This window comes from Macrobrachium nipponense, chromosome 46 (genome assembly GCF_015104395.2).
Source record: "Macrobrachium nipponense isolate FS-2020 chromosome 46, ASM1510439v2, whole genome shotgun sequence".
Classification (NCBI taxonomy): domain Eukaryota; kingdom Metazoa; phylum Arthropoda; class Malacostraca; order Decapoda; family Palaemonidae; genus Macrobrachium; species Macrobrachium nipponense.
In genome coordinates this window covers 18,381,786-18,409,582 of record NC_061106.1, presented here as the reverse complement: position 1 = coordinate 18,409,582, position 27,797 = coordinate 18,381,786, and the positions used below count along the sequence as shown (strand labels likewise).

General features: G+C 37.2%; 1 long non-coding RNA gene across 1 annotated transcript in view; it reads left to right on the top strand.

Moving 5' to 3' along the window:
• The window catches only part of LOC135214575 (uncharacterized), a 73,589-nt gene extending 46,424 nt beyond the window's left edge, over positions 1–27,165 (top strand). The window contains exon 3 of the long non-coding RNA XR_010314413.1: positions 26,795–27,165. This is a non-coding gene — a long non-coding RNA (uncharacterized LOC135214575). The remainder of the gene's footprint in view (positions 1–26,794) is intronic.
• Positions 27,166–27,797: the final 632 nt, after the last annotated feature.

The window sequence follows — 27,797 nt, the reverse complement described above, 5'->3', positions numbered from 1 at the left end:
ACTCAAATATATATATATATGTAGCATATGTATATGTATATATACATTATAATATATGTATATATAGAGATAGACAGATAACCCTACATTACAAACGTTCATTCCCTAAAGAGATGAACAAGTTTTTATGGTGGAGAAAGAGCAAAATTAAAACGCTTGGTCGATTTAAAGCAACAACAAATGTTCAAACCGAGTACTTAAGTCATAAACGTTCCATTTAATTATGAAAGTGCTCTCTGAACTGCTAGAAGTTAAGGACGTTCATGCATATAACATTCAGAAATTTTTCATTCAAGTTATTAAAAGAAAAAGTTCCAAACAAGTCAAACGTTTAGGACGTCACGTGAGTTTATGACTGAAACAGACGTTTGTTTCTTGGGCGTGAAAACAACGTATTAGAACTTACGTTTTCAGCTCGAGTAAGACGTGTGTGAAACGCTCCATGAGGAAACTCTAGGAAAAGGTTTTGATGAGTTATGACAACCGCTCGAGCGAATTAGCATAAAATCTTCTTCATACGAAAAAAAAAAGAATTAGCGAAAAGGTTTTATCTGAAACTAACTTATATTTTTGAGATTAAAATGACAAGAAATGATTCCGGTGGATGGAACGTCATTTAATGGATAAGGAATTGGGAGATTATCTCGCTGATGGAACGGAATGAGGATTACAGGTGGGCAGATGAATATAAAAGTGGGTGGATACAGGGAAAGATTGGGCGATAGGGTTAAAAGGGAAACAACGTTAAGCAGTGAGATGAAGAGACAGAAACAGGGGTGGATAGAGGCGGGAATGGATTATTAAAAACGAGGAAAGATTAGGTAAATAAGGGGGAGTATTTTTTTCCGAACTTTTTTTTAAAAGGTTATTTTATTTTTTTCAATTTTTCGCTTCGGGAGAAAGCCTACAAAATACTTTGTTGTTGTCGTTGTTGTTCTTGGTGGAGGTTAGGAAAGCCTAAAAAGGATAGGATATTTGTGATTTGTTTATTAGAATGAAAATGTAAAGCATAAATGATGTGCACTTTAAACAGTACAGAAAATTTATTGCTAGTAAAATATAACATTTCTATTTTAATTTTCATCGGTGAAGCAAGGATCTAGTTGACAGTAGATTTTAACCGGTTTGAATTTACATTAAGTTAAAAATCTAATGTTAACAACTTATGGTGAGGGGAAAGTCTTGCACAGATCCCGAATAAGCTGGAATGGGATCAAGCCTTGTTTTGTTTACCATTACAATATTTACAATTTGTTTACAGCATAAAGCAACACAGTATACCTAGGCATTTATTTACTTAACCTGACTATTTACACATCTTTCTTTAATTACTGGCTTCTCGAAAGAAAGCAGTCATTAATATACTCTTTTGTGAATGGTGAATATTAGATGAATATTTGAAAAATATTTAGTTAAAAAATTGATAAAATTAAATAAATTTAATCTAGGATTAAAAAACCATTTCGCAATGAAAATCAAGTACTAAGAAGATGGCATGAACATAATATCGAGAATCAGAATAAGCCTAAATTAGTAAAACAAAAAAGTAAGTTCTAAGGGATGCAACTGGCAATTGCACATGAGATGTATTAAACGAATATATCAAAGTTACTTAAAAGATGAGTGCCTAAACAATTACAGGGGAGGAGTATATTTTAAAAAAAGACTTGAAGTTAACAACTATTTGGTTCCTGTCGGACACCCATTCTTCAAAGAGCATTAAGCATAGAAAGAGTAATGTTGCTAAGATTATAATACAATTAAGTATGAGTTGAAAACTTGCAGTCATCACAGGCTAGAGTCGGACCAGGAGTCACCAACCTTTGAAGCTAGAAGAGCCATTTGTCTAGAATGTAGCCCTGTCAGAGCCGCAGTGACAAAAATATTTAAATTAACATTTCCAGCTTAGAAACTATTGACATCTCATTAAAAAAAATCTACAAAATTTATGCCCATAACATGTTTTTAAAATTGATTGCCTTAAGAGTGTTATATAATTACTTCGTTTTTAAATGGATGGGAAGGTATATGTTCAGCGTTTTGGAGCGGCACAAGTGTTTAGAAAGAGCCGCATGCTCTTGAGCCGCAGGTTGGCGACCCCTGGGCTAGAAACAGTCCAGACGAATATAGAAAGATCGATCAAATAAATCTATGCTGAAATAACCAAATGATTCGTGACCACTCACGACCTGTGAACAGAGAATAGATAGCAAGAATTTTTGTTTTCGTTGCTAGAAAAACACATATCACTTGGAAGGTTTATGCTTTCTTTCCTAGACTCTCTCTTCTCTCTCTCTCTCTCTCTCTCTCTCTCTCTCTGTCTCTCTCTCTCCACAGAGATTGACGAACTTATGAGAAGGTCTCGTTTTACACATGTATGGGAAACATAAACATATAGGTCTCAGACATTGGTCTGCAGTGCCCCTCTCTTTCTCTCTCTCTCTCTCTCTCTCTCTCTCTCTCTCTCTCTCTCTCTATATATATATATAATATATATATATATATATATATATTTTGCTTAGTAGTTTATTTATAGATTAATTTTATTTACATTTGTACTTCACCATACTTCTTTTTCTCTCTATAGGATGGTTACCTAAGTTTGTTATCGTAGTGGTTAGAAAGGGACCAATCACGCCTAAGTGACTGCCCACCAGATATATAATTCCCAGCTAAGGTCAATTTAGGCTCTGCCTTTACCGGAATGGAAAACCATGACCCTCCAGCTGGAAGGGCAAGTATCATGACCACTTTGTTTTTAATAAAATTAACTAATTTATTGCGATGTTAAGAAGGGATTCACTTTGACTGGGCCGGAGAGGCTCGGTGAAGTATTCTCTCTCTCTCCTCTCTCTCTCTCTCTTTCAGCATTCTTTCTCTTAAGTCCCATGATCATCCCCCTTCTGAATTCCCCTTGTCAAAGCAGGACCACCTCTTCCCCCTACTCCCCTCTCCGGCATGACTTTAGGCCCCCTCCCCTCCTGAACAACCCCCTCCCCCCTCCCCACAACATTTCTTCTCCCAACCCTAAGTCTAACCATCCCGGCTGGTGTTGTAACTTACTCAATGATCATATTACATCAAGTGTGGGGATTTCTCTCTCTCTCTCTCTCTCTCATCTCTCTCTCTCTCTCTCTCTCTGTAGTTATATTGATTATAGGAATAATTATAAAGCTTTCTTTTTGTAATTTTGGTATTCCTTTTCTTTTCTGCCATCGCCAAATAAAAATAACTCGGTCAATTATGAGATACACAGATTTTATTTCTCAATTTTAAAAGACCGATGGGTACTGTATTTATTTTAGCGTAATTCTTGTTAGTAATGTGTACGGTACCATAACGAATGGAAAAAGATAGTAATGGGATGAGGGAGTAAACACTGCGGGGTGGGAGCTGGGGAATGGCGAGTGTTAGTGTTATGGTGGTGGTGGTGGTGGTGGGGAAATATGGGGGAGGGGGTGGGTTGGGGAGGGAAGGGTTCAATAACAGGCAGACTCTGCTACAGACGAAAGACCAGCGAATTTTATATGTACATCTCCACATCGCCACAGATTACATAATACATAAACATCGCCCTTTCGTCTTTCTTCTGCTTCCCAGAGGCTAAAGCATTTTCGCAGGAAGGTTAAGTGAATAGCAAAGTTGTAGTTAAAGTGAATAGCAAAGTTGTAGTTAAAGTGCTAGAGTAACAGTGATAGTAAAGTTATAGTTTTGGCAAAGAGGATTGGTTGTGCGTGCGTTGACCGGCGCTTTCCGGTGCAGAAACGTGATACCAGTTGAACGAAGAATTTTACACTAGACCTTCTCGCATAGGGAAGAACAGTAGAGAGAGAGAGAGAGAGTTTGCTTTTCCTACTCGTCCCTTTCTTTCTGTATTTATTTCCCTTTACCCTCACCTAATGAACACCATATTCTTTGGAAGCTAGAAATTTCAAGTCAGTGACTCCTGTGGGCCTGTTCCATATGAATAATGTTCATATTCTGAATAATAATAATAATAATAATAATAATAATAATAATAATAATAATAATAATATAAAAAAAAATTAAATAAATATCACTGAATGCCAGTGAAACTTATGGAATCTGGAGGGAAGTAAACAAAAATAATTTACATACGAAACTTACCGCAACTAGAGAGAGAGAGAGAGAGAGAGAGAGAGAGAGAGAAGAGAGAGAGAGAGAGAGTCCTATTTGCTTTTTCTTCCCGTCTCTCTCTCTCTCTGTTTTTTTTTTTTTTTATGGCACGGGTCTCCCGTAACTTTAGACGAAACCGTCGAGGAAGGTGACGGTGATAGAAACGAGGAAAACAGAAGAAGGAAACTTAAGTCTCCGGCGTTGAAATGTTTGTTATGATAATTGTGTGTAACGACGTCGCGGGCGGCTGGCAGAGAGAGAGAGAGAGAGAGAGAGAGAGAGAGAGAGAGACTAGCTATGTGACAGACATGTACAATTTCAAAGAACCTCATGCTAGACATAAGTAGGCTGAAGAGCAAAATTTGTCTTCTTCTTCTTATCTTCTTCTTCTTCTTCTTCTTCTTCTCTTATTATTATTATTATTATTATTATTATTATTATTATTATTATTATTATTATTATTATTATTATTATTATACCGTCTATAGCAGCATTAAATCTATAAAAGTCATAATTATTACCAGAGCATCATTCAGAATAATTCTACGCAATATATATATATATATATATATAATATATATATATATATATATATATATATATATATATATATATGTGTGTGTGTGTGTGTTATTTTGTAGATGAAAGAAATGGTATGAACTGTTCATTTACTGCTGTAGTAATTGTTATGTTATCTTCTCTTATTCTTTCTCCTCTCTTTCCTTCCGTTACTCTCTTCTTCCTCGTCCCCCTTCCCTTATCCTTCGCTCTCACATTCCTAACTCTTCTTCTCCCCAATTTCTTTCCTCCTTCCTTAGTTTTCCCTCCTGTTTACTCTTCCGTCTCCTTCTCTTACTGCCCTTATCTTTTCTTCTCACCGTTCCTTCCTTGCCTTCCCTTTTCCCTTCCCTTGCTTTTGTTTTGTCTTCTCCGTTCTTCATGTTTTCCCTTACTTTCTCTCCTTCATGTTATCTTATTCATGCCTTTGCTTTTTTCTATTTATCAGTATCTCTCACCCTTTATCTTTTCCCTTATCTTTCCCGCTTCTTCCCCAGTTCCTCCCTTTTCCCACTTTTCTCATTCTGTTCTCCATTTTCTTTCCCCCCACTTTACACCTACGTCTATATTAAACCGCTATCGAGACACAACATTCCCGTTTCAGTCCCCTTTTGCACCAAACTAGTCACTCTTCCGTCAGCAGATTCTCACTCATCATGGAAGCTTCTTATTTTTGTCAACAAAATTCCCTCTACACCTGCCATTCCCATCGCCGTGCACACCACATTCTTACTGCCTCTCTGATATAAGCTTTCCCGTTTTCTTTGCTCTATGACAATCGCTTTATCCATACACATTCTTTCTCTATTAAGCAGACACCGTGTCAGTCCTGTGATTGTCAGTGTTACCTTTCTCATTCTTAGTCACCTTTATTGCCTCTCCGTTATACAAAGGGCTAATAGTGTGCTCATGTTTTCTTTCGGAACTTTTCCCCAATTCAGATATACCTTACACATCCCAGTTAGTTACGTAATAACAAAATCAACGGCTCACCGCTGTTTTCACATGCAATCGCATCCATTATCTGGATCCTTGCTATTCTTGAGTATGTTTATACTCTCTTTGGATCTTTTGAGTGTTACTTCCACAAACATTGCCTGAAATTTACGTTTACTCCTTCCGCTCTTGCATCGTTCATAATCGCCCTCTTCTGTTCTCCACATCCAAGAACTCTTCAAGACTCACTCCATCTACGCAGGAATAATACATTCTCCTTAGACACCATCTCTCCATTTGCCTCTTTTGCTTGAAGGCCCGATTGTTCACTAACCTTTCTCTTCCATCTTACCTCCGTATGTATGTATTATGTATGTATGCATGTATGTGTCTTCATCAGTGACAGCGTTTACGAAGGTTTGTTTACTTATTCAATAACATCGACTAAGCTAAAGCTCTTATTGTTATAGAGGCAAGGTTTAGTTTCTCGATACTAAATATCCTATGTGTAGTATGCAGTCCCACATCAAACTAACAAACACCTATTTCTCACTTACATTACTTATTTGGAGATTCACACACACACACATACACATATTCAGGAGAGCACGAAGCTACTTTTACTTAAGTGAATTATACCCTAAGAGTAAACGAAGAATGTAGACCTATTTCATGCGACTATATATTATGTACAGCGTTTATGGACTGTTTTCATAAATACAAAACACCTAGCCGCTTAGTGTATTAGTGCATGTGCTGTGCTAAAAATTTCAACTTAAGTATTTAGTTCACATTTACCTACGATTAAAGCCGCATTATGTACTGTACGTGTTCATATTCACACTAACCACGCAAATGAAAGAGCAGTGTACGTATGGGTATGTAGTTGCGTGCATTAATGTGTGTGTGTGGGCGCGCGCAATCTCTAGACCTTGGGCGCTCACTTTTGTGCGTGTTGAGAGAGAGGGAGAGATCTAGTTCTATATATAGCCTTGGCAATAACAAATCGATTCCTGGTTTTAAGTAAGGAACTCGAGAGTGCCTCTTAAAACAGAAAGGCAGTAAGAGAAATTATTATGATCAGCTCCCTCATAAAAAAAATAAGTTCTCCCTATGTTATTTTAAGATCTGTCATCATCATCATCATCTTCTTCTTCTTCTTCTTCTTCTTCTTCAAGTTGCTTTCTTTCTGCTCAGAGAGCTGCGTCGTGAGGACAATTTTATATCTGCTCTATTCAACGAAGCCGCCACAGCCAATTGCCACGTCACTTCGTGTTCCCTTTCATGGAAAGAGGTGACGTTGATGTCGTTAATTGATTCCCTGTGATTTTAAAAACTGGGCCTATTTAAAGAAGGTGGGTTGGTGAATGAGAAGAGAGAGAGAGAGAGAGAGAGAGAGTCTTTAACTGGCATACATTGTGAAGGGAAAATCTTCGGTCATAGTTTTAATTTTATCAACCTCATACAACCACACAGAAAGAGAAAGATTAGGAGTATCTGTGCTTTACATAGGCCATCCAGAGAAGGTTTGTTATACATATTAAGTTAAAACCCTTCGGTGTTTATCGCAAGATAAATGACAGCTCCAGAGGAAAGTTGACTAAAGCACAGGGACTTCCTCTAAATAAATCGCGATTTATATTATCATTATTATTATCATTCCGGTTGATGAAACCTATTCACATGGAACACGAACACTAAAGGCGCCATTGACTTGAAATTCAAATTCCAAAGAGTGTTGGGTTTCAACCTCTTACCGCAGAAATCAAACTGAACCAGTAACTGATCGTGATACAGAGCCAGTGATTTTTCCACTGTGCGGGTGGGGTGGGTTGGAGGGAGATGGGAACCCGCGACATCTGAGTGCCATGACACGACACTAACCACCATACCAGCGGACCAGCTAATATTTGAATAATTATTCTATATCGATGGCATTGAAATGTTCTATGTTGTTTCCTTCGATTGGAGCTAGTTTTCCAGGTGCCCCCCCTCCCCCCCCCCCCCCCCCCCCCCACCCCCCCCCCCCGCGCTTAAATCCCCCTCCCTCTTTAGCTTACGCGATCAAGTCATTGGTTACCAGATCCGTAACAATCCTAATATACCAATAATAGCTGTTAAGTGCTTTTTTTTTTTTTTTTTTTTTTTTTTTTTTGCGATCTCAAGTTTATACATGGTCAAGTAGATGTAGTGTCGTGGATGAGAAACACTGTTGCCAATGATGTATTGCTAAAAAGGTGCGATGTAATACAAAAAAAAACGCACGCATACTCTTACGTGCATATTCGTGCATATGCATACATACACATGCGCAGACTCACCCACACATTAAATATATATATATATATATATATATATATATATATATATATATTATATATATTTATATGTATATATATATATATATATATATATATATATATATATATATATATAGCGCGAGTGTGCATGTGTATGTACAAACGCGTGTGAATTTACGTGTGCATACAACTCCCACAAAGAACGACAATCCTCACGTCTTTCTGCATATTTTCTGCTAAATTTTCAGTCCTAAAAACATTCAAACTCAGATCTGCAGATACTCGCAAATAATTCTCCTCCTCTCACACTGGTCTTCGATCCTTATTCATATTTCAGGGTTGTGGCAGAATAGAAAACGACTCCGGAAACTTAGGGAAAGAAGGAAGTTAAGAATTCTTTGAGCAATTTCTATCTACACGATTCTGGCGAATTTGACGAATGAATTTCATTTACATTGATAGTCTCACACCCACGCACATATATGCTCGCTCACATATATATATGTGTATATATGTATGTGTGTCTGTGGCGAAATACCAATCATAATTCCCCTTGGGTGTAAGTTTTTCCCGAAGTACAGTGAACTGAATATCAAGCGATATTTGTTGCTTACTATTTGTGAATGCAAAAAATGTCGCAGTGCATGTAAAAAAAAAAATACATATACACATATATATATATAGCTTTTACACTGAGACTCGTTCGTTGGTAGTTGTTGAAATAAAGGCACAATGAGACACTGAAGAGTTTACCACTACCAGGTTGTCAGGACAACTTTTACAAAGCGATTTAAAGACACCTGAGAAACACTAAATCGAATGAAAATTTTTATAAAGTAAAGACTGTGTATTTACGATTGCATATTGAAAATATAAACTGCACTTTAAGTATTTGAAATGTAGACAATCCTTCTAATCCCTCCAAATAAAGTTATATGCAATTTGATTTTATTGTCTGAGAATAGATCATAGCCTCTCTCTCTCTCTCTCTCTCTCTCTCTCTCTCCTCTCTCTCTCTCTCTCTCTCTCTGTAAACTTTACTCCAGTCTATTGATCAGTCCCAAGTCCCCATTCTTACAAACTTCCATCAGTTCATCCACGATTTAGCATAGTAAGGAACTTTTGTATATATGTGTGTGTGTGTGTGTGTATACATATATATATATATATACATATATATATATAATATATGTATATATATATATATATATATATATATATAGGATATATATATATATATATATATATATAATATATATATATATATATATATATGTATATACACCACGTAATGGGAAGGATTGCCAAGAACAAACGAAAGTACTGCAAGAACAAGAGGTAACTGCATCCAATGGCAGTTAGCCTCTCACGGTAGAGAGAAAGTATAGTTGATTTTAATGATGCATTGGCGAATTCTTCCCATCCCTCACCCGAGAAGTTCAATCTGCTATCAAGAGATCAGGCAAAAATAATACAAGAAACGGAGAAAAAGACTTGAACCGTTCTTTCTGTCAAATTTTAGCTGTGCACACTCCTTAATAAATTTCTATCTATTAAAGAGATTGGGTAAATATTAAATTAAGAGAAAAATCAAGGAAAGAATTTAAACCATCCTCTGTCCAATTTGATCACTATGCACACTTCGTCCTTAATTTCGAATATTTTTCGACGTCATCTAATCCAAATTTATTTTGTTATTACTTTCCATCTTTCTCTCTTCCGACATATTCACTCCCTTCTTCTTCTTTTCTTCTTCTTCTTCTTCTTCTTCTTCTTCTTCTTCTTCAGGAGAAGATGCAACAGCAGCAGCAAGAGACTCGATCAGAAAGTTCTGCAGACCGAATTATATATAAACTCAGCCAGCACAACTTCACTAAAGTCGTCAAAATGCCTTAGGGATGGATTTTTCACTCTGTCTTTCTCTCTTTCTCCTGTCTTCTTCTTCTTCTTCTTCTGCTTCTCAACAATGAAAGAGTCTTTTCTTCCCATTTGAAGGTAATGGAGGAAAAATGGGCTAAGCAGGTGATGTTCGGGATGGACGATGCTCTCTCTCTCTCTCTCTCTCTCTCTCTCTCTCTCTCTCTCTCTCTCTCTCTCTCTCTCTTTTATAGGTACTTGCGCAGAACCATGTAAAGATTCCTCGTTTTATTTGCGGATTTCAAATTTTTTTTTTTTTTTTTTTTTTTTTTTTTTTTTTTGGTAGATGTGAGGGACAAAATTGAATTTAAAAGTGTATCCAAAATGTGTATAGAAAAAAAAATCAAGGAGTTAAGAGGCCACTGGAGGCTCTACAAAAAAAGTGCATAAACAAGCTGGCAGAATCCTATTCTGAAAGGGTTTTAGACGAATTTCGTATTTTTGTCTGTCTTTCATTTTCTCCCAAGAGAAAGTCTGTAATGAAAAAATTCGCTTTACTTTTTTCAAAAGCTTTTCCATGTTATGACAAAGGAGGCCATAGTGTCCTCAGTTTCTTAATTATTTTGGATTATGGAGGCAGCTCCTTGGCCCCATAATATCGTTGTCTTCCCTGTGGTGTTAAACGGAGCGAAAGTTACCTTGTTAGAGAGTAGTACTTTCTAATAGATAAACTGCAATCACGTGTTCCAGCAGCAGCAACGCCAGCCTATTTCGGGGGGACAGGTGGGCATGGGTGGCGGCGGTGGTATAGCAGGGGGTGCATCTCCCCCTCCTCTCCCCCATCCCCAGCGTTTCCAACTGCAGGCAACATACCAACAGCATTTATCTTTAAGCTGGGAAACAAAGTTGTGTCTTTTTTAAAGTGACATTGCCCTAACGCAATGGGGGGAAGCCTGGCATATATAGGCACCGTTACATAATAAGATTTGTTAGCTTAAGAGGGTGACGTAACGAAATGCATTATTTTTTTCCCGTTTCCTTTGCAGAATAACAGTGAAATGCGTCATTAAATTACTAACATAGTTTAGTTTTTTTACTGGTGTTGGGTGGTACAATGCTTGTTAGTCCCTTCTCTGTGTCGTATACAACATGAGAACCGGCAGAGGAACACTTTTTATGCATCAACGTTGCTCACAGATGGCAGCACCAGCACCAGCACCCGCCATCTACTACTATCGACGAAATGTGTTACATTTAGATCCCAGGAGTTGCTCTACTTTGTTTACTTTTAGTGGAGTGGCGGGGAAACCATCAGAGAAAGAAAAAGGTTCAGCCCAACAAATTGTTTAGGCCTTCCCTATTCTCTCTCTGACGCCCGAGATATTTCGGGGAGCGCCAGATAAGAGCAGGGGAGGAGAAAACAAAGGTAGTGAAATAACGGCGGCTGGATGGCCAAGGAAAGTTCCTCTTATGGAGCAAATGTTACCGAATAAAGTTTGGCGCTTTTTTATTCTCTCCATATCAGATAATGGCCTCCGTTGTGCGTCACAAAAGCGCCTGCGTGGAAATACACACTCCAATAAAAACATTTTTATTTTAACAAACTTTGATCGCTCATTTGTTTGCTGTCGCGTGAACTACATTCTGACTACCTTTTTAAATACGAAGACTGACACGACCTAGTTTATGTATTCTAACATTTATTCATCATAAAGGTGTAGAAAGGAGCGCTCTTTACAAATATATAAATGTCACCACTTGGCCTCATTTACCTCAGGATTTAGCATTTTTGTTTTATGACTTTTCCCGTATTTTTTCTGTCCCACATCTTTTTGGAAGGAGAGGTAATTCAATCGTTATGGCTTCTCACTTGCAATATGGTTTTAAATAGTAACAACGTTTTAACTATTTGGTTTCAGTGCTCTATTCAATACTGAATAGAAACAATTAATGTGAAATGAAATTTGAAAGCATCATTCTTTCACAAGGTAGTGTTTGCAAGCTAACACTGATCAAGATTCTCAAACATACCTTCTTTATTTTCAGCCGTATAATGTTGACATCAAGCTCTATAGGCCTTGGTTGACATAGTCGAACTCATTCTGTCGCTTGCTTTATAATCATGAACACAGGATTAATTCGGTTGAGAGAAAGTGATTTGGTCTTCTTCCATTCCCTCCAGAATCGGCAACAAATTCACATTTAAAATTCTCAAGTGACAGAAGTTTCATTCCTTTTATTGCTGGTGTTGATGTTGTGAGAAGTAACCCCTAGTTGAGTTTCCGTTTGTTGGAACCGTCTTGTGACCAGATCATAAACTGATTCCAACAGAACCTCGAGGAGGTATGAATCAGACCTCGAAGAGGTATAATTTAGAAACGCCAGTTCAGTGTGGAAGTTAGGAAAGAACAGTTCAGTTCTTAAGGATATTTCATTTCGGACCATGGGTTCTTTTCGTATAATATCTATGAACTTGAAGTTATGTAGACTATAACAATATGCACACACCACCATCTACATCATCGTCAATAACTTTTACAACAGCATATTATCGTGTAAGTTTTTAAGAAAGCACCTTGAGAGAGTCCAATTGATTTATTACTGGAACGCCGTCTAATATGCGGATATGAAGCAAAGCCTTCTCACCTGAAAGTAAAAAGCCTTGTCTGACCTTTTAATTATTACCTGAGGTCCCCCTGGCTCCTATAATAGTGACGAGTTTACCCCCGACGTGGTAATTCTCTCTCTTCTGCTCATGTACCTTGTTCTGTCGTCATACATCTGGCACCATTATAAATACTGCAAATCTCACCTTCGTCATAATCCAATACTATTGATTTCTTTACTTTCTGCAGCTTCTTTATTCCTTCCTATGAATGAGTTTTCTTTTTATCCTGTTTCTTTTTATTCTGATAAGAAGTTCTTGTACTAAGCTGGTCAGTTTCGCTTTTTATTCTGATAAGAAGTTCTTGTACTAAGTTGGTCAGTTTAGTCTCCACTAAAAAGTTCTGATCATGAGCATGCATGTTACCTTTCATTTATTCTTTTTTTTTTTATCGCTTCTTTACCTCTCTGTTCCTTCAAATGATTCCCACAAAAATATCTTTCTTTTCTGGGTCGTCTGGCCCTTCTCATTCTTGTCATATTTTCAGCCTCCTACTGATGATAAAATCCTTCCAGGAAATAGCTTCTATAGCACTTTAGAATATGAATATCCACTTGATTTCTCTTACAAGGGCAGTTTCAGGATTTCCATTAACTCAGAATAAAAGCAGAGAGAGAGAGAGAGAGAGAGAGAGAGAGAGAGAGAGAGAGAGAGAGAGAGAGAGGATATTTAATGAACACTTTGACACCTGTGGGGTGAAGTTTACCTCAAGGAGGCCCTTGGTTTACCTCATTGAGGCGCCCTCCGCTTTGATGGTATACTACATTTGGACGGCGCAATCACTGATCATACATATCTTGTGCTTTTCCACTCTGACTGCAACCTATATCAGTCGACTAGTGACTATACTCGGTTTTTTTCCATCTGTCCACCAGCGCGTGGTGTTTGCGTATGGTAACACTGCGTCCCGGGCTTTAGATAGTTACATTCAGCTTGCATTCAACAATGATAATAATCCTATTTCGAATATTAACGGTGTAATTCGCATACAGTAAATTATTAAAACACTTTTCAGTTGCAAATGTACGCCCAGATATCCTTTTATTTACCTAAAACTTACACATAGCGTAACTATCTAAAGCCCGGGATGCAGTGTTACCATACACAAACATCACAGGCGGGTGGACAGATGGAAAAAAACAGAGTATAGGTAGATAATGAGTGCTTAACTCAACAGAGGAATATGCCATTTTAGGGAACTCGCCCATTCGTCGTACATAATTACATTTCAAGAATCGAAAACATGTCCTTGAGTCTGCTCCACAAGGTCAGAGAGAGAGAGAGAGAGAGAGAGAGAGAGAGAGGAAAGGTAGGGGGGGGGGGGGGGGGGGGTGAGCGATTTACAAGCATCTATTGAACGACCTACCGGATTTTTTTATTTTATTTTTTTTGACAGGAAGTCAGGAGAGAGTCTGATACAACTTTAAAAACACAATTTAATATAAAATGAGGAATGGCCTTAACCTATCTTACCGGATGATATTCTTCAGCCTACCTGTTCCCCTATTCCTTGGAGAATATCCAGTCATCAGTTGCTCTTCCTTCTCCTCATCAACGATGAAACTTGTACTCTGAAATAACTTCTAATGAATGTTTGAAGTACAGGCCACTATATTACGACACATTTAGTCAGGGTGGTTGTTTTTAATATTTATCCACTGTCAAATTATGGAAACCTGTATGGTCTACTCTACTATGTGTGTAAGTAGGGAAGTGCACAATCATTATGGCACTATCCATAATTATTTTTCCTGATCATGATCTTAGCATCTCTCTGGACAGGGAACTCTTCCTTCGGACTCCACTAATTTGGAACCTGGCAAAATATACCGAGCTCCACTTTATTATTATTATTATTATTATTATTGGAGAAGATCGAGCAGCTTCCCGAAAGCTCTCGTTATATATATATATATATATATATATATATATATATATATATATATATATATATATATATATATATATATATATATATATATATATATATTCCGTCGTATTCCACATAGGAAAATGAAAAAGGCATGTCTCAGAAAATGCCCAAAAAAACCCCCAGTTTCGTCCTCCAATGGACCTATCCTTGGAGCGTTTATTAAGGAAAGAGGAATATATGGAATACAATGGAATTACTATATCTTCGTGGCTAAGAAGATTACCGCAGTAATATAATATATATATATATATATATATATATATATATATATATATATATATATATATATATAGATATAATATATATGTGTGTGTGTATATATATACATACATACTCATAATTATCTATATATATAATATATATATATATATATATATATATATATATATATATATATATATATATATATATATATATATACGTATTATAAAAATTTACGCTTATGTAATTAATTATTATTATTATTATTATTATTATTATTATTATTATTATTATTATTATTTCAGGTTCTGAATACATAAGTCATGGACATCTTAGTCTTTTTTTCAAGTGTCATAATTATTTTGGAATAAAATAAAAGCCTCTACGTGTACAAATGGAAATATTCAAACTCATGTATATATTTCCATAGTAATAAACACACACACGCACACACACACATGTTTGCATGAGCATGGCCAGTGTGTGTTTATTTACATACAAATGTACATACGCTTTAAATCTTTGAAATCCTTTTCCACCTTTTGCACAGGAATCCTGCCGTGTCCTTTGAAAGTATAAAAATCCTGATGTTCCAGTGTAACTTTTTCTTTTCCCCCAGAGGAGAGAGAGAGAGAGAGAGAGAGAGAGAGAGAGAGAGAGAGAGAGAGAGAGCAGCGGCGTCGGTTCCTGCCGAAATAGTATCGATTCTTAGCCTCTCCTTCTCTTCTCATTGTTATGTTGACTGACTGAAGCATTTTTCCTTACGCACTACGCTATGGTGTGATTTACGCGGTCTCATGTTTTTTTTTTCTTTTTCTCTTTTTTGAGCGACAGTGCGTTTTACCGCATTCGCTGGAATTTACTCTTTTCCGTTCTTTTATCTCAATATTGAATGTTTTATATATATATATATATATATATATATAATAATATATATATATATAGTGTGTGTTGTGTGTGTGTGTGTGTGTGTGTGTGTCATGACTGTGTTGTGGGTATAATTTTATATATATATATATATATATATATATATATATATATATATATATATATATGAATGTCTTTTTTACTGTAATACAACAGTATAACATGAAGATAAAAAAAAAGGCCCATAAAACACTATTTCAACGTTGCAACCATATATTTCTGTGCTCCTGGAACGTGCTCGGAAATATATATTTGCAACGTTAAAATAGTTTGTTTTATGGGCCCTTTATCTCCACATATATATATATATCTTATAGTATATATATATATATATATATATATATTCATATATATATATATATATAATATGTGTGGTGGTGTGTGTGTGTTGTGTATATAATATATATATATATATCTAATATATATGTTATGTATGTATATATATATATACTATATATATATATATATTTTTTTATCTCAGTATGGCATCTTATATATTATATGCATATATATCACTACGTCAGCATTACTGATATATTATAACAATAATATATGAATATATTGTTGTCATATAACAGTTAATGCCATTTTGTGAGTGACCTTTGTTCTTTGAACGCTGCCTTGTGAATTGTTTCATTTATTTGATTTTTTTTTATTTCTTGCTATAACCACAGCCATCTGTTTTTTCCCCAGATTTTGGTTTGGCAAATGTCTCCCCCGCCCCCCCCCCCCCCGCCCCCCGCCCCACCCCGCCCCCCTGCCCATCCATCCACCATTCGTTGTGGTTTCTGTGGCCTTCTTTATTGCAACGCCAGAACAAAGACAGAAATTGGTCCGTTCGAGTTTGTACTTGTTTCGCCTCATAATTTACTTGTTTCAGTCATTAGTTAACAGCGAATTTCGTGGCTATAATTACAAGTCTAAATTCAGTGGGTGTAGATTCTCTTCTGAAACTTTGTGTTGTAATGTGATAATTCTGCTTTGTTAATCTTTCTTTATGCCTGTAAATATTCGATGGTTGTTTTTGTGTTTCTGTTCAGGTTTCTTAGACAAGATGTACGTTTTTCTTTAGACTCCATTCCTTATAAAGACGTCTATATCCGTAGATTTTGTTTTTGTTTGTTTGTATGGTGCTTTTATGTGCATGGAATCAGTGGTTATTCAGCAACGGGACCAACGTCTTATAGGAAAATGTATATCAAGATTAGAGCGTCAGAGATAGCAAATATCCACCAAGGCTGAGCAGTCCATAAGCCTCCTCCCCAAAAACAACCTAGAAGGCTTCCTATACAGATCCTGATGACTCTCAGATTTAACCACTCGGGGTCTTTTACAAATGTTTCGTAAAAATCTATTCAAAACCTCTTGCGTAATCTTCATGAAAATCAGAAAAAGAAACAGACGCAAAGAGCAAAGAAACCGTACCAAAAATATAGCCTCTGTATCGAATGTAAAATAAACAAGTAAAAAACTTTCTTCGGCGCAATCGAGTTTTCTGTGCAGTCGCTACAGCGTATATTCTAGGCCACCGAAAATAGATCTATCTTTCAGTGATATAATGCTGTATGAATAGCGGCCCATGAAACTTTAACAACGGCCCGGTGGTGGCCTATCCTTTATCTTTGCCAGAAGCACGATTATGGCTAACTTTAACATTAAATAAAATTAAAACTACAGAGACTACAGAACTGCAATTTGAGATGTTTGATCATTGGACGGTGGATGATCAACATACGAATTTGCAGCCTTCTATCCTCAATAGTTTTTAAGATCTGAGGGCGGACAGAAAGAAGTGCGGACGGACAGACAAAGCCGGGATAATAGTATTATCTTCAGAACCATTCATACATCACATAAATTTTCCTTGAATTGACTTTTATTTTCAAAACTTCTATGTGTATGGGTATATGTAGGTTTGTGCGGAAATCGCTCCTAATTTGCATGTGTATAGATTATCCTCATGAATTTTCGTAAAACTTCTCAAATGAGCCTGAGGGCCATTTGAGATAAATTGGGTGTTTGAAATAGAAAATTGTTTCTCTGGACTAACTCGCAAATGATTACGATCGTTAAGATAACTGCAATGATAAATCATGATAGAAAAGATGAAGAATTTATTGCGGTGTCTGAGAAGAAGCAGTGATGATATGAAGGAAATTAACTAAACTATCATGAAATTTGCTCGGAACTGAACAGGCACGGTATCGTCGCTGTTGAGTATTCAGCCAAAAGTCACAGGGGTCGTTCAGTACAGAAGTTTTCCTGTTTGTCGAAGATCGAAGGAATATAGTATATACTTCCTTATTATTTTTATTATTATTAATATTATTATTTTCAGATGATAAACCCAATTCGTAATGAACAAGCTTCTAGAGAATATGGTGTGCATTTGAAATTACCCAAGATAACAGGAAATTCAAAAAGAGAAAAATACTTGAGTACGATGTAATTTGTTGTAGGGTAGTATTCAGGCCATGAATATGTAATAAATAAATAAATCAATTAATGTAAAAAGAGTAGCAAAGCAAAAATAAAAGAAGAGAAAAATTAGAACTTATGTAACAAAATAATCTATCCGTTTTTTTTATATGGAGCGTAAGAGGCAGAAATTTGATCGGATATGACATTGAATATGTCACAAGTTGTAGTTTTGCTTTCGTATTATCTGGAATTTAATTCTTTCCTTTGAAGGCCACGTCCACGCAGTCTTCTCCATTATTCTACGAGGGAAGAGGGGAAATGGGGATCATCAACAAAGAACTGCAGCAATAAAAGTTGGCAGTGGTAGTGAGGCCATTACCATATTGTTTTACCCTCTGTAAAAATGCAAATTTTATTCATATTGAATTTGCTTGAAAATTCGCAATTATAGCTCTCTCTCTCTCTCTCTCTCTCTCTCTCTCTCTCTCTCTCTCTCTCTCTCTCTCTCTCTCTCTCTCTCTCAATTTATCGTTTTTCTAGGAAAAATTTTTTTTCCCATGAGTTGGCATGGATTTAAAAACCATAATAATCATTCGACGCAGTAATCCTTTAACTAGAGGAATAAACAATTTTTTATCAGAAGGAATAAATTCCTTTAATTGGAGGAATAAATTCCTTCGGCCAGAGAATAAAAGCTCCTTTATCAGGAGGATTAAATTCCTTTAACTGGAGGAATAAAAATCTTTTATCAGGAGGAATAAATTTCGTTATCTAGAGAATAAAAAATCCTTTATCAGGAGGAATAAATTCCTTTAACAGTAGGAATAAATTCCTTTGGCCGGAGGATAAAAAACTCCTTTATCAGGAGGAATAGATTCCTTTAACTTGCGGAATAAACTCCTTCAACTGGAGGAATAAAAAATCCTTTATTGGGAGCAATAAATTCCTTTAGCTGTTGGAATAAATTCCTTGGACCGGAGAAATAAATTCTTTAATTGGCAGAATAAAAATCCTTTATCAGGAGGAATAAATTCCTTTAACTGGAGGAATAAGAAATCCTTTATCAGGAGGAATAAATTTATTTAACTGGAGGAATAAATTCCTTTACCTCGAGGAATAGAAAATCCTTTATCAGGAAAAATTAATTCCTTTAAGTGGAGGAATAAACCTTTTAATGGAGAAATAGAAAAATCCTTTATCAGGAGGAATAAATTCCTTTAACTTGAGGAGTAAATTCATCTAGAAAATTGTTTTTAATTGAATTTGAGTGCATCTTTCACTTACCCTGGCATTTTCCTGTCACTGCTCTAATCAACAATTGGATTCTATTAAATCTCGCTTAAGACAGGAACACTAGGACAACCCTTTATTTAACAGTCATTTACTGACAAGGCACTTCTCTTAACGCCGCGATGTGGAGGGTAACTAACTATTCCTCTATCCAGAGGAATAGTTAAAAAAATTAAATTGGCTTTATTTAAAAAGGAGATTCTTAAATCATTCATTGTATTTTCTACCACGTTTATGATGGCCGACTTTGCAAATTTTAGATCGGTCAGTCAGAATACATCCCTCCTGAAGTTACAAAACTGGTACGGATACTTACGGCGAATCTTAGGAGTCTGGAATAGTAGATGTAACGAAAGAGTCCAAAGTGAGTGCTGGTTAGTCACTTCATTAACTTCGCTGCGCCTTGGAAACATTCGTAGCCTGGAATTCCATTATGCTAAGTCAAATAGCGTGGGAACGCCAAGTAATGATGTAGTACTATAGTCTTTTTGATAGAAGAAGCCTCATATATGGTGCAGAAGCCTCGTGAGCCTTATATTATTATTACTATTATTATTTGGAAGATGAACCCCCATTCATACCAAACAAGTCCATAGCAGCCGTTGACTTGCAATTCAAGCTTTCAAAAAGTATGGTTTTCATTCGAAAGAAGGAGGTCATGGGAAATACCGAGAGAAACAAATTAACAAATAAATAAATAAATAAATAAAAAATTATTAAATAAAATGTTAAAATGCAAGCTAAGGTTAGCAATATATTACAGCTTCGTCTTAACTTCTTTAGTTCCAATTGCACGATGAAGAGAAAGAATTAACCACCGTCATCCATTGAAACTTCAGTTATTATTACTATAATACAGAAGCATCTCATTACAGATAAATCAGTTAAGATGACTGTTAATTTCTTGCGTGAATTTTTCGCGATCGTGGTGCGGCGCTCATTCATTTTTCTTTTCGTAGCTTACTGTGGCTGGTGAAGCTCGATTTTTGATAGCTGTTTAAGGGGAAGCGGAGGACAATTCCAATAGATCATTACCCTACTACATAATCTGTTTTTAATTTTTCTGTTTAAACCCAATATGCAAAACAGTTATGCAAATGGAGTATAATGCACACAAACCCCTCTATTATACTTGTCTTGCATTATTTCTATCCAGTCGTGTGGATCTCCTGTATCTAGTACCTGTGGAATCTGCTTCAGTCACCTTTCTAGGTCTACCAACTTGTCTTTGCATTCTAAACATAAGAACTAACTGACAGTAGAACTGCCGAATTTTCCAAGTTATTGTTATCATTATTATTCAGAAGGTGAACCCTATTGATATGGAACAAGCCTAAAGGGCCATTGACTTGAAATTCAGGCTTACGAAAAATATAGAAAGAGGGGGTCACTTCAAAAAAAAAAAAACATAAACTATCACATTAATTGCAGACAAAGCATTTCAGCCTGTACGTAACCACAATCTAAAGAACGGCCCCAGGTACACTTCGCAGGGACCTTGGACTCTTAATTCCTCCCCAGTGCGAACAGATGGGAAACAGTGAGTCACGTGCTTGAAAATCTCTTTGACAATGCAAGTCCATTGATCAGTTCCAGCGCTGTGTGTGCTTACAGTGTTACTCCCCACAGCCGTCTCGCTGAATTAACTGTGAATGACCATGGACACTTTTGATGAATTATGAGTGGGGAAATTTATTAGTGCTAGCACGAGTGCGTGATTTGTTGTTTACTCACAAACATACACACAAACACACGCAAGGACGCTTATGCTTCTTTAAAATTCGATTCATTTACTTTTGCCAAATGCACGTTGGGACTCGCCGGTAGATCAGTTTTTGTTTCTACCACAGTCAATTTTAAATCAAGATGAAAAGAGCATAATGATAGTCATGGTAAATAGCAAACAGAAAATGACGTCAACTTGACCCTTCTTTCCTTACTCGAGGGTTGGACGCACAAGGCCTCATCACTCCCCTCAGACCCTTTACTGTAAAATCACCAAGTAAATGGGGATAATGAATGACAAAGCTTTTCGTTAATGTGGTGTCAGAACTGGGAGCCTTCGAGTTTTTTCTTGTCCCCTTTTGCTCTTAATACGTAGTAGGGGGATTTGGAATGGGTTATGGGGAAGAGAAGAGGAGACCCCTGTCACTGAAGACCCCCTTCTCTCTCTCTCTCTCTCTCTCTCTCTCTCTCTCTCTCTCTCTCTCTCTCTCTCTCTCTCTCTCTTCCCGCGCGCACAGGCAAGCAAAGTCGTCCGTCCCCCTCTGGATGGCCATGTTCCCTTACTGGAATCAATACATTATGCGTTCTAAATGACACTGCTCCTTTTATCACAAAAGCTCATTGCTTCTTTATTTCCTCGTCGTTATTTCCCGCTCTCCCACCCTAAATCCGGCCCCCCTCCCCCTATCCTTATGAAATGCGATTTTATTTTGGTTTATTGACGGTTAATTTGATTTGTGATCTTATTGTCTATGTTGTGTATGTATGTATATATGTACTATATGCGTATGTGAGGCAGAGGATGATCCCTAATGATAATGGGTGAAAGTCCAGAGATATCTGTGGTGACATATATTCAGCAATTCCTTTAACTATGCATGTACGTAGGTATGTATGTCTCTTCGTACGGCGCGCACGTATGCATTTGAAGGATCCGTATCGCTAACAGATGATAATCCCATTCTGTTCCTGAGTACAGTAATACAAAAAACACGTGAAAACGTTTGTGCATAACAAGGGCCAAGATAGTTCGTAAATAAGTAAATAAAGAAGTGTGATTCGCTGTCAAAGCAGATAAATGCATAGTCCTAACAATTTGAGCCTCCTCATTAGTTTTACAAGATTACAGGATCCTTGGAACACAGGGGAAAACAAATAAGAAGTATTGATATTTTAAGGCATCCTCTATATGTAGTTAATGTACTACTCAAGGCTATCATTTAAGATGTGTTGTCTTTACAATCATGTGTGTTTATATATATATATATATATATATATATATATATATATATATATATATATATATATATATATATATATATATATATATATATATTATTATATTATATTATATTCTGTGACTGTTTTATACACATGGGGACTTAAACGCTTTGTTCCAATAAAATTCATGTTGCGTAAACTGTACTGAAATTCGAGAGCAGAAATGTCACCATGAACTTTATTGGCTGTTTAAGCAACGGAATTTATACCCAGTTGCAAGAATGACGTTTAATCAAGTCCTGGTTTTATTAGTTGTATATGGAGGGACATTCTTGAATAAACTTCACTACTTACCTTTTTGTCCTGTATTATTTACTCAGAGATTAATCAGTACACGATCCTAAATGCTTTGTCAGTTATGTTAATTGCAATTGCCTGGGATTGCAAGCGCAGGAACGACAAGAGTTGCATGAAGGTCATTCTTTTCTGTGCATCGGATTTGTGCCTTCCACAGATCTGTTCATGCTTTCGTTATCCCAATTTTCTGCCCAACAAGGAAGGAAGCTTTCAGAATAGAATACAGAATTTAGGTCAAAGGCCAAGTGCTGGGGCCTATGAGGCTATTAAGATGGAAGAAAGAGAATATGAACGGAGGCGCAGTAAAAGCAGCGAAAGGGGTTACAACCGCATGAGATGCACCGACGGCTCTCTACCCCCTTACGTGGAGGGGAAGCTCTCGGGAACGCGAGAGAACCCTCATCAATATCTGAGATCGGGCCTGATCTTTGTTTCTTGGTGTCTATAGAAAAGGTCCACTGTAGTCTGGTTTGATTAGCGTCTGCTAAAGGTCTTCTTGCACAGCAGTTCCTTTGTTCGCTGATTCTACAGAAGATCTTATTGCATAGTTCATTTTCCTCTCCAATTCATCTGCACTTGAAGGAGGCCCTCGACGGTCACCCTTTTTGAAGCAACACCTTGGGCATGTCAGTCCTTTTCTTCAAAGGCTATTGCGTCAGTGTTGTTGGAGAATACTTCAATGTGCATCCATGACCTACCTCAAGTATTGTACGCTTGGGGTCGCGACTTCCGAGCGAGCAGTGATTTCATTTCTTTCGCTGCTTGCGACAAGCGTTTCGAAACACTTAATTTCGTTTTGTCTACACTTCGTGTCGTTTCCGATTTCTTCAGATTTCACAATCTTCATTTAATTCACATTTTTGACAAATACATTTTGTGTACTTTTCTTCGTGTGTACGCATACTTTCATATTGTCTTTCTCTCTTGTTTTTATCGTATTGCGTTTGTTTACTTTTTTCTTTATTAATTTATACACGATATCTTCTTTATCGTGTTTTGATAAAAAATGATTCCTTGCTTAATCTCCTTTTATGTGAAAAGCATATTTCTCTCTCTCTCTCTCTCTCTCTCTCTCTCTCTCAAACTTTCATTCTTTATTTTTCAACACCAAGTCTAATTGACCGATTGGATTGGCTCAGACACCTATTTACACAGTCACACACACTACACGCTTACACATTTGCACCCATCAGACACGGTTCTGTTCCTTACTGCTTCCGCCAACTACCCATAAGGTCAGCACGTGTCATGACCCTATTAATGCCCCCCCCCTTTTTTTTTATCCAGCCAAAAGCTGTGATGTACTTTCCCTCCCATCTATCTCCCCCCCAACCCTCTCCCCCCAACCATCTCTCCTCTTTTCTTTTTCATTCCCCATTTTTCTTTCCCCATTTCCCCTTTCCCCTTTTCCTCCCTCTTTTTCTGTAATCCCACTTCTCCTCCCTCTCCGTCATTGGTTCATTTGTTCTCCATTTCATGGTCGTTAATTCTACCAAATTTCTCTTGAGCAGTTGTCCTTTCTATTTGCTGATTTTCTTTTAGCGTCCGCAACTATTTATCATTATCAAAATTCTCTTACGTTTTCGATAAAAGAAAAAAAACCGTTAACGAAAATGTCAAAAAAATAAGTTTACCTTCTAAGTTCCACATTTGTGTTCCTGTCTCTCGTAGTGGTCGCTCGTCGTACTTAAATTAAAGCCGGCTTTATGTCAGCACGGGCCCTTGCGCAAAAGGACCCCCGTAATTGTGGTGAGGTGTTGCTACAGGATTAAGAGGCCTGGTGTGGCCTTTTGTCCTGTCGCAACCAAACAAGAAGACGAGGAGGCTCTCGTAGTGGAGTAATATGTCGCCAACAAAGAAAATCTTGCAACTGATGAAGACTTCCTGGCAAAGTTCCTAGCTGCAGGGAGTTCCGTACTGGTCCTAATGCAATTCTCCTTGTGTTATATTATAAATTGTTTACTTACCATTTTTATCTAATTATTTATTAATTCGTTATTTTTACTTTTTCGGTGAGTGATTTCGTCTTTCTGTATTTTTTTGTGAATTCTTTCAAGTGAACGCCAATTCTTTGGAAATTCACTGATCTTCAGAGTCTCCTTTAGATTTCTTATCAGGAACAGCGTCCTATACCTTAGCTTTCATTGAACGATTGGCGTCTTATCAATTACAAATTGAACAATGATTCGTGCTCTCGAAAGGACCTGTTTTGACAATTGTCTTGTTGGTGCTATTGTGTAATTAAGTACACTCATAAATTAGTTTTGATGGCATTTATATGGATGTAAATTTGCATGCTCGTTGCATCTGGACGTATATTTATTTATGTTGAGAGAGAGAGAGAGAGAGAGAGAGAGAGAGAGAGAGAGAGAGAGAGAGAGTTTTAATGGAAATTGTGTTACCAGTCTGAAAGTCCATACGCTACCTCAGTTAGATAAAAATTGAAATATGGTTATATATTTGAAATAATTTTAAAGCATTAGTCCCCCCCCCAAAAAAAAAATAGAGTAAAAGGGAATATCGACGACTTCTCCATAACATTACCGATAACACTCAAAAGAGAAACGAAGCGCGTTCCTCGGCCCACCCCCCCCCAAAAAAAGATAATAACAAGAAAGAAAAGAGCAGAAAGAAACATGATTTACGACCCATTGTAGAGCTCAAATCTGATTGATTAGTCAGTCTCATTTTCCCATAAGTGAAGTAGCTACCAGAACCTGCTATGAATTAATTAAAGGGAGACCACGCTTATCCCCTTTGGTTTGCTGGGGAGGCCGGGCCCCTTTAGGGACCAGCGCGAGGTGGGCTGGGCGTAGGGGGAGCAATAATAAAGGACGCTGTGGAGGGGTCGCGGGGTAGGGGAGTAGGTTGGGGTGGGTGGGAAGGGGGGGGGCTCGCTTTGTTGAACTTTAAGGGTGGAGTGAGGTTTTCTTCTTGTAGACTCTTCATTTCAGCCTCTACCCCATCACCCCTCTCCTCTCTCTCTCTCTCTCTCTCTCTCTCGTCCCCTCCTTTATTGGGTTGGGGTTGTTGTGCAGATTGTTAAGATGGAGAGAAGTTGAAAGGGACAGGGTGAGAGAAAAGGCTTCGGATAGTGGTCGGGGGGGAGCCTCGGTAGGGAAGAAAACATTACCCTCCGATTCATTCTCTGCCTTGTTTCATTTTGTTTCCAATCCTTTTTTTTCCGTGTTTTCCTCATTTTCCTATCCTTCTTTGTCATTTCCTGGTTATAAACAAACAGCCCGACGAGGCTCATCGTGTCCCCTTCCGTTCCAAAGTCACCACTGACGTCATGAATTTCAATAAACAGTCCAAACAGTGGTCTAATCACCCAGTCCCCCACCCCTGCTGGAGGGTAGATTCATCCTGAGAGGAATTCCTAATTCCCCTTTGTCGTAGGTAAGCATTAAAACAACAAAGACACGTTAATGTTTATCTTTTCTTTATTATGTAGTAAGTTTTTTCCCCTGTAACAGCATAAGGGCAAAGCGTTGTGGCGTAATATTGTAATTTCTAAACTTACGGAGAATCTTTTTCCATAATTGTTTGGTTGGCTTATGCCAACATGGACCATTGCCCCAAGGTGTAAAGGTAGTGAGCTGTGGAAGGGATAATTAACCCTGGCGTGGACCTACGAACTCGATCTACCAAAAGAGATCTGAGCTGTTTTCTGTACGGGGCAATCTTTGACCTCTTGCACCCTCTCACATGAGGAAGCTGTTTCTACGTGACAAGACGAAGTATTAAACACTGTCTCAAAATGCTCGTGTTTCTCTTTCAAAATAAAGCTCGTGGAAGACGATCACAAAAGAAAAGAAATAAAATTATGAGTTGAATACCATTTTCAAAATATAAACCCAGAGGCTCAGGGGACCGGTGGAAACCCCAGATCGGGGGGACGAAAAATAACCATCTTTGGCAACCCTTACCCAATTAGAGGTCAATGTTGCTCACACAATATTGTCCATGGATCCGACCATTCAACCTTTAACCCATATATCTGTCAGTTGATAAACTTTAGGTTCTAAATCTGAAAAGCATGTCCAGATACTCATTTCTCTTCATGTTAACGTTTCTGCAAGCTGAGTCGACATATATATAAATCTCGTTCGAACTTTTAGGATTGGCAGTAAGGAAAGGTTGCTGAATTTTTATATATATCTATATATTATTTATTATATATATATGATATAATCTATATTTATATATATATGTGTGTGTGTGTGTGTATATATCTTTTCCTGTTAAAGTTTTTCTCCTTTGCAGATGGGCCCCCTAGAATTTCTAGTAGGTCCTCAGGGATGAGGTTGCAAGCACCAAGAAAATTTTTTCTGAACCATAACAGACGTCGTTAAGTACTCACAGCTGGGCAAACAGGCGGTGTGTTGGCATGGGGCGTTCCATGCCACGGACCTAGCAAAGGTAAGGTGATATATATTTGTGTGTGTCTATAAAAAACTAAGAGAGATTATTTCCATTCCATGCAACAAACTTGTCCGTACACACGCCCACAAACACACATATTTGAACATATTTTTGCTGTGTGTTCTACGTTTCCCTTTGTGATAATACGTTTTTCCATTACAGATACAAACAGGTTAGTCCTCCGAGGAAGAAATTATATATTTTATTCTATGAATGTGCTTTTTTTATATATATTTTTTGCCAGTTCAAGATACCAGATTGCTTCAAGGAGATGAGTTCCACTTATGCATGTAAGCACTATGTGTACTATCTAAAGTAATAAATGTTCTAGATGAGAGTCAGAAATGTTGGTAGAGGGGGATTGGGTGGGGGAGTGTGAGAAAGAAATGTACCCAGTATTGCCTTTTTCGGCTTCAGCACTGGAAGTAGCACAAGTAATTTTAGATATCTTACTGAGAAGTCTATCCTGAGTCAGAGTAATTCAAGTATCACGTTGCTGTATTTTCGCATCTTTGTGTCAGTTTCTAGTATTGAGGAAAGATGAGAGAATAGTAATAAAACATTAATTAACCTCCAGTTGACATTAAACTCCAGTGCACGATCTCAGTTATTTAATCTAATCAGATTCCATCTTTCATCAGTAAAATGTGGAAATAAGTTTGATTCTATTTGTCAAATTTCTCTTCCTCTGGTGATGGCAAGTGTCCGCCCACTAGATTAGCTTAAGTCTTTTATCAAGATAGAATGTAATTAGTTTCTCGTATGACTTCTCCATAATCCGATATTCAAGCAACGAAGTTCTGTACGGAAATGCATTGCTATTCAGCGTAAAATAAAAGTTGGG